Raw genomic sequence first — 7,366 nt, 5'->3', positions numbered from 1 at the left:
CCTGGAAACCATGCGTTATTGCAAATGATTATCAATGAGATTGACCAGCTGCTCCACTATCTACAAAAACCTCACAAACAATGTTCTTGCTGTCCAGCGACACCCTGGCAGGTAGGAGAATATGAGAACTACAAGAAACGGCAAACCTTCAATTAACGCATCAACCTTGCAATTAGTAGCAAATGGAAAGTTTTTAGAGGGTTTTTTTCTTTTCTTTTTTTTTTTATTACCCTCAGAACACTGCCATGAATTTCCGAGAGGGGCAAACATTAGCCAAATGATTTATACCCCCACAACAGAAAACAAACCCTCTCTGAGAGCTGAATCCTCTACTACAGAGGAATGGGGAATTAGGCGAAAATTTTGTTTTGCAAGCCTCTCTAAAGCGAAACAAAATTCTCACTACTCCCGGAGAACGTATCCGGCAGCGAGATCTTAGGCTCGGAACAAACTCCATGAATGCCAGCAGACTGGTCACCTGAAACTGAGACACAGTTTACGGATACCTGCTACCTAAAGCGAAAGACCTTGCATGCGGTCAATAAAGGCTGAAACCGGATCCATGCTTAAGACGGTTACGGCGGTTTATAATGTCACGAATGATGTTGCAGATAGCTGGAACTTATGAATAACGTCCGACTTGCTTGATCCCAAACAAAGGAGCATATAGGTGAGCCCTATAAAACCTAAGAGCTCTCCGTGACTGCTATGCCCATGCAAGGGTTCCAAAGGTAGACGATTGCATGTCCCACGTACCTAAGACTGTGTAACACCTGAAAACCCTATAATAGTGGAGGGAACACGACCACCGGCTCCCTGCACTTAATATGGACAGAGTCAGGGTCACCTAGGATCAAGCCAGCAAGGAACACAATACATGAAAGACTTATCTGAGTAAAACAGCAGCAGTCTCCAGCAGTGAACACTTCATCCAGAGAGTAGTATAAACCGCAAAGTGGAGACAGTATGGGAGGGAATATAAAGGGAGACGATTAGTTCTAATAGGTGACATCCTGGGAAAAGGAAAGAGATGACGAAGTGAAACCAAAACAAAGAACATCATGCAAGAGGTAGAGGAAGGGCGTCTGCCAGACCTTCTCACAGAACTTGGCGGTGACATATATGTAACTTGGGACCTTGGTCACAGGCCCCTATACAGGACTTGCACCCCGCGTTTAAAGTGTGCTCCTTTTTTCTTTTCGTCTCAACATATCGGACCCTAAAAAGCCAAGCACCTGAAACATGGATCAGAACACGGATGTGTCAACCCGACGTGTTTTCCTATACATTGGAAGACGAGGAGAGAATACTGCGTAACTGTCACGGATGAGGATGGGGAAAACCCTCAACCGTGCGATGCCACGAGATGTTAGTCGCTGCTCGCCAGGACAGTAGAAATAGGGAGCAGGCAGGCCACCTCCTAACTCACCCCTAATCTGACCCTGACTCCCTAGCTGCATGAGCCGACCTTGAAGGTAGGAGGGCTCATGCTCAGGAACCTCGGATCCCTACTCACCCTCCGCCGATCCCTGAACTAGGAGCTGGGTAGACCACCTTTTCGTCCCTGGATGCGGAGAAACCAGGAGTCTAAACTGGCTAAGCTGCAAGGGGATATAAACCATAAACAGACTACAGGGATTGCAGAATTATTAGGCAAATGAGTATTTTGACCACATCATCCTCTTTATGCATGTTGTCTTACTCCAAGCTGTATAGGCTCGAAAGCCTACTACCAATTAGCATATTAGGTGATGTGCATCTCTGTAATGAGAAGGGGTGTGGTCTAATGACATCAACACCCTATATTAGGTGTGCATAATTATTAGGCAACTTCCTTTCCTTTGGCAAAATGGGTCAAAAGAAGGACTTGACAGGCTCAGAAAAGTCAAAAATAGTGAGATATCTTGCAGAGGGATGCAGCACTCTTAAAATTGCAAAGCTTCTGAAGCGTGATCATCGAACAATCAAGCGTTTCATTCAATATAGTCAACAGGGTCGCAAGAAGCGTGTGGAAAAAACAAGGCGCAAAATAACTGCCCATGAACTGAGAAAAGTCAAGCGTGCAGCTGCCAAGATGCCACTTGCCACCAGTTTGGCCATATTTCAGAGCTGCAACATCACTGGAGTGCCCAAAAGCACAAGGTGTGCAATACTCAGAGACATGGCCAAGGTAAGAAAGGCTGAAAGACGGCCACCACTGAACAAGACACACAAGCTGAAACGTCAAGACTGGGCCAAGAAATATCTCAAGACTGATTTTTCTAAGGTTTTATGGACTGATGAAATGAAGTGAGTCTTGATTGGCCAGGATGGATGAGGCCCGTGGCTGGGATGGGAAAAGGGCAGAGAGCTCCAGTCCGACTCAGACGCCAGCAAGGTGGAGGTGGAGTACTGGTTTGGGCTTGGTATCATCAAAGATGAGCTTGTGGGGCCTTTTCGGGTTGAGGATGGAGTCAAGCTCCACACTCCCAGTCCTACTGCCAGTTTCTGGAAGACACCTTCTTCAAGCAGTGGTACAGGAAGAAGTCTGCATCCTGCAAGAAAAACATGATTTTCATGCAGGACAATGCTCCATCACACGCGTCCAAGTACTCCACAGCGTGGCTGGCAAGAAAGGGTATAAAAGAAGAAAATCTAATGACATGGCCTCCTTGTTCTCTACTGATCTGAACCCCATTGAGAACCTGTGGTCCATCATTCAAATGTGAGATTTACAAGGAGGGAAAACAGTACACCTCTCTGAACAGTGTCTGGGAGGCTGTGGTTGCTGCTGCACGCAATGTTGATGGTGAACAGATCAAAACACTGACAGAATCCATGGATGGCAGGCTTTTGAGTGTCCTTGCAAAGAAAGGTGGCTATATTGGTCACTGATTTGTTTTTGTTTTGTTTTTGAATGTCAGAAATGTATATTTGTGAATGTTGGTTTCACTGGTAAAAATAAATAATTGAAATGGGTATATATTTGTTTTTTGTTAAGTTGCCTAATAATTATGCACAGTAATAGTCACCTGCACACACAGATATCCCCCTAAAATAGCTAAAACTAAAAACAAACTAAAAACTACTTCCAAAAATATTCAACTTTGATATTAATGAGTTTTTTGGGTTCATTGAGAACATGGTTGTTGTTCAATAATAAAATTAATCCTCAAAAATACAACTTGCCTAATAATTCTGCACTCCCTGTATAGATATGGCAGGAGAGTGAAAGACTTCCACTTCTACCTGCCACAGACACACTGACTGGATCCCTGAACACAAGTGCTGAATTCCACACACAGACATAAAAGGACACAGCACACATAAACACACAGGAAGCCAGAACCATAGCTGCACTAATAGACACCACATAAACAGTAAACTTAACATCACACAACAACATTTGCTTATGACCACAAAGGGTGGCCCTCACTGAGCAGGTGGTATAAAAGTAGGAGGATGACTCCAGCAGACCATGGCTGAAGTACCCCTCTGACTACTCCTCTCAGCAGAGCCAATATAGCCCAAGTAGCCACACAGACACACCCAGTTTCAACACACAGAAGGGAGTTAACCCTTCCTAGACCAGGCAAGGTGAAAACAGCCACATACAGGGGAAGTGTACAAACCCTTATCACACTGCAGCTGTTACCGCAGGCAACGACATGCGTGGCAACCGTGTCCAGAGCAACCGCCAGAAGGCCGGGACACAGCCACCACATGTCACATACACCACACGTTGCCACGGACAGCCACAAGTGAAGGGAAACTACACAGTGTACACACCCAAACTTCTTGCACACCAAACATATAAAACGGCACACCTACAAAGACAGGTTGCCAGGTGCAACCGCATGCACCTTGCAGCAAGCTGCCAAGCACAAACATGTTGCCAGCGGCAACCACATGTGAGGCAACAATCCAGCCGCCCTCACCATGTGATTGACAAAAACCAAACCGCAGGCAACAGCATGCGGATCAGGAGTCACGACCATAACCATGGTCGTGACAGTAACTCGGTGAGAGATGTGACTTTTCTATCTACTTTTTTGCCACTGATATAAAGAGGAAGTTTGAAAATTATCAAAACGTTTAATCAGTCTGGATTTGCATCTGCTACCGAGCGAATACCATCTTGCACACAGGATACCAAGAGGGATATACGCTCTCACCTTAGACCGGACCTATTTGTGAATAATGCGAGAATTTTGTGCCAGATTTGTTCAAATCTCAAATAAATATGCATTCGACATTATTTTGTTGAACGTCAAGTTTTTACAGAAAGAAAACGCATCAGTACAGATGAATTTAGATGATATAACAGAGAAGTTAAAAAATGTGTTACCTACTGAGGACTTTGAAATCTACATATCCAATTGTATGTCCCATTTAGACAAATTTAGAGGTGATCTACAGAGCAAGAAAGGTCATAAATGGATGCGAGATATGGATGACTATTCTACAGGCTAAATGTACAACTGGCAAAGGGATCAGAGGAGAAATCGTAAGACAGGTGGAGAGAAATATGGATCTACCTCTCCATCCACTCCAAAGAAGTTACAGGGTCATCTGACCAGAGATAATGCTACAGGGCCCAAGATGGACTCCAACCCCACGATCTCATCTACACCTTTTTTAGGGGGAGATCCCGCAATGGCAGGACACGCCGAGGGGGCAAGCTACAACATAAACAGAGGAAAAGGGAAAAATATGCAGCCCCAGCGGGGCAGAACTTTGAGACGCAAGATACAGTGGTAAATATATCTTCTGTTGATCTTAATGCCGCACAGTTATCTACATTGAACAAAGGTCTGTCCTATTGTCCCGTGAGTACAACTAAGTGGTTTGATCTAGAAATGGATCTACAGAGATTTTTACGTGCAATCAAATTGAAAGTGTGGTTCGCGGACCAAAGGGACAGACCGCCATCTGAGGTCTCATTGTGACTCATTGTTTTGCCAAGCGGCTATCTTTCTAGACAAAATTTGGTGTCCTACATTAGGGACACCAATGATTTTTAAAATTGACAATTTATGTATTCCTAGGGGGTCGTTATTGGCTTCCTTTGATGTGGTAAGCTTATATACTTCCATAGAACATGAATTGGAAATACGGGTTATTCAAGATATTCTACAGAAGACACACTATAGTACTGACTGTCAACAATTTTTAATTGCTTTGTTGAGGTTTATCCTCACTCGCAATTATTTTTTGTTTCAAGATGATTTCTTTTTGCAATTGCGGGGGACCGCAATGGGGTCCAATGTGGCGCCGACCTACGCAAATTTTACATGACACATCTTGAGGAGTCTGTTGTCTATGTGAGCCACCACTTCAGCCATGTGCTGGGGTGGTGGCGGTACATCGACGACATTTTCCTGATTTGGGTCGGCGCCACAGAGGACCTCATGGCGTTTCACCATTTTTTGAATACCATTGACCCCAGTGTCAAATTTACTTTGACGCATTCTGAGGGAACCATACAGCTTTTGGACACTCAGGTCAGCATTTGCAATGATAGGCTAGTCACTGATTTGTATGTGAAACCCACAGACAGAAACACTTTATTACACTTCGAGAGTCACCACCCTAGACCCAGGATTAGGTCACTTCCATTTAGCCAATTGCTCAGAGTCAAGAAAATTGTGCAAGATCCCACTTCAGTAGACATTAGGCTGCAAGAAATGGGGTCCAAATTCTGGACACGTGGATACCCCAAAAAAACTGATCCAAGAACATCTAGGCAGAATTAAGCCCCTCACTAAAGAGGCCATTAAGGAGGGATTAGGTGATACCACACGCTCTAAAGCCCGCATTCCGTTTGTGTCAGAGTTTAGCACCAACAGTGATAACATTTCAGCTATTTTAAAAAAGCACTGGAGAATACTGACAAGTAATTTTGAGAATGTTGAAGAATTCAAATCTTTGCCTTTATGTTCATACCGGAGAAGTCGAAATCTGGGTGACAGACTGGTCAAGTCTGACATAGGCTCATCTAGGGAAACCTGTGAGACATACTTTGGATCCATCCGTAAGAGGTATTTCCCATGTTATAATTGTGTAAATTGTAATCTGATGTTACGGGGCGATTCATTTGTTCACCCGGTTTCTGGTCAAATGATCAAAATTAAACAATATCTAACATGTGACTCGTCCCATGTTATTTATTTGTTGACTTGCCCTTGTCATCTCCTATATATAGGTGAAACTACTTGGGACATAAAAAAAACCCGACTCAACCAACATAGGTATTCCATTAGGAAACAAAAAATGGATCTTCCCATATCAAAACATTTCACTGAGGCTAAACATTCTGAAAGGGATTTACGATTTATAATTTTGGAACAGATACCTCTTCTGAGACGAGGTGGTGACAGTACCAAATTATTGAAGAGAAGAGAACTTTTTTGGATTTATACTTTAGGGACTCTGAAGCCACAGGGTCTAAATGTAGAATTCAGGGTCATTTAGTCACCAGTTATGTATGTGCTCTTTACTTGTATCCTTTGTAGGGAAAACAACATGTGCTATATGTTTAACTGTGTTCCCCCTTTTTTTTGTAGGACAACAATTTTGACTTTATTGTCAGGAATTGTCACGTTTGGTGAAGACTGGAGGAACTATGCAGGCGATCCATTAATATATGTTACAAAATAATCAATTTTGGTTGGGATACCACTTTATTGGAATTCGTGAATAGTGACAATCCCTGTCTGTGACTCTGTGTCTCTCTAGCCACCAATGGGACTTGAGTGACACCGACTCCGGATGGGTTGGTTTGTCCATTAGTTATACACTATATTATACCTTGTAATGCTCCGATGCAGTCTATCCGTTACTCCCCCCGCTCAGGGAGGGAATCGGGATTACATCACTGTGATACCCTGATGCCCATCCCTAGTGCGGTGGGATTTTGACATGGAGCGGACATGCTGACAGGTCTGGACAGTGAGGTGTATACGGTCTGACACTCCGTGATGCCCCTCTAACACAGACATTCCGGTACGGAGACTGGTGGTTACCCGCCGATCTTCCTTTTGCGGATCAGCTTTTGTCTGCTGGAAACTGCGGAGCTTTGGACACGTTGAGTGTGTCTTTGCAATTCTGTATAGGGAACTTGCCGGCCTGTATGGGCACGAGCATGCGCCCTGCTAGAAAGTCAGATAGCGGCCATTTTTGTTGTGGTTCCCATGTTCTTCTATATTACTACGTGTATCGCGAGAGCACATGGAGCGGCGCATGCGCAGACTGCCCTTCCGGACGCCAGCAGACTCCACTATGTCTCTATGACTTAACATGACTCATCCAAAATTTTTTAAGGTTTTAATCAATTTGTGATTGTTATGCACTGTGTACTCTTTATACGTTGATTGGTAATCATGTA

General features: G+C 44.0%; 1 long non-coding RNA gene across 1 annotated transcript; it reads right to left on the bottom strand.

Annotated features, from left to right (window-relative positions):
• Positions 1 to 1,614: 1,614 nt before the first annotated feature.
• On the bottom strand, positions 1,615 to 3,483 carry LOC120991384. The gene is made up of 3 exons (XR_005776654.1): positions 3,350 to 3,483; positions 2,499 to 2,501; positions 1,615 to 1,629 (listed from the first exon to the last, which is right to left on the bottom strand). It is a non-coding gene; the product is annotated as an uncharacterized LOC120991384 (long non-coding RNA).
• Between the last annotated feature and the right edge of the window lie 3,883 nt (positions 3,484 to 7,366).

The sequence above is a fragment of the Bufo bufo genome, chromosome 2 (genome assembly GCF_905171765.1).
Source record: "Bufo bufo chromosome 2, aBufBuf1.1, whole genome shotgun sequence".
NCBI classification, from domain to species: Eukaryota; Metazoa; Chordata; class Amphibia; order Anura; family Bufonidae; genus Bufo; species Bufo bufo.
Note: the sequence above shows the minus strand (reverse complement) of the source record. Positions and strands in the feature narration are given on the sequence as shown.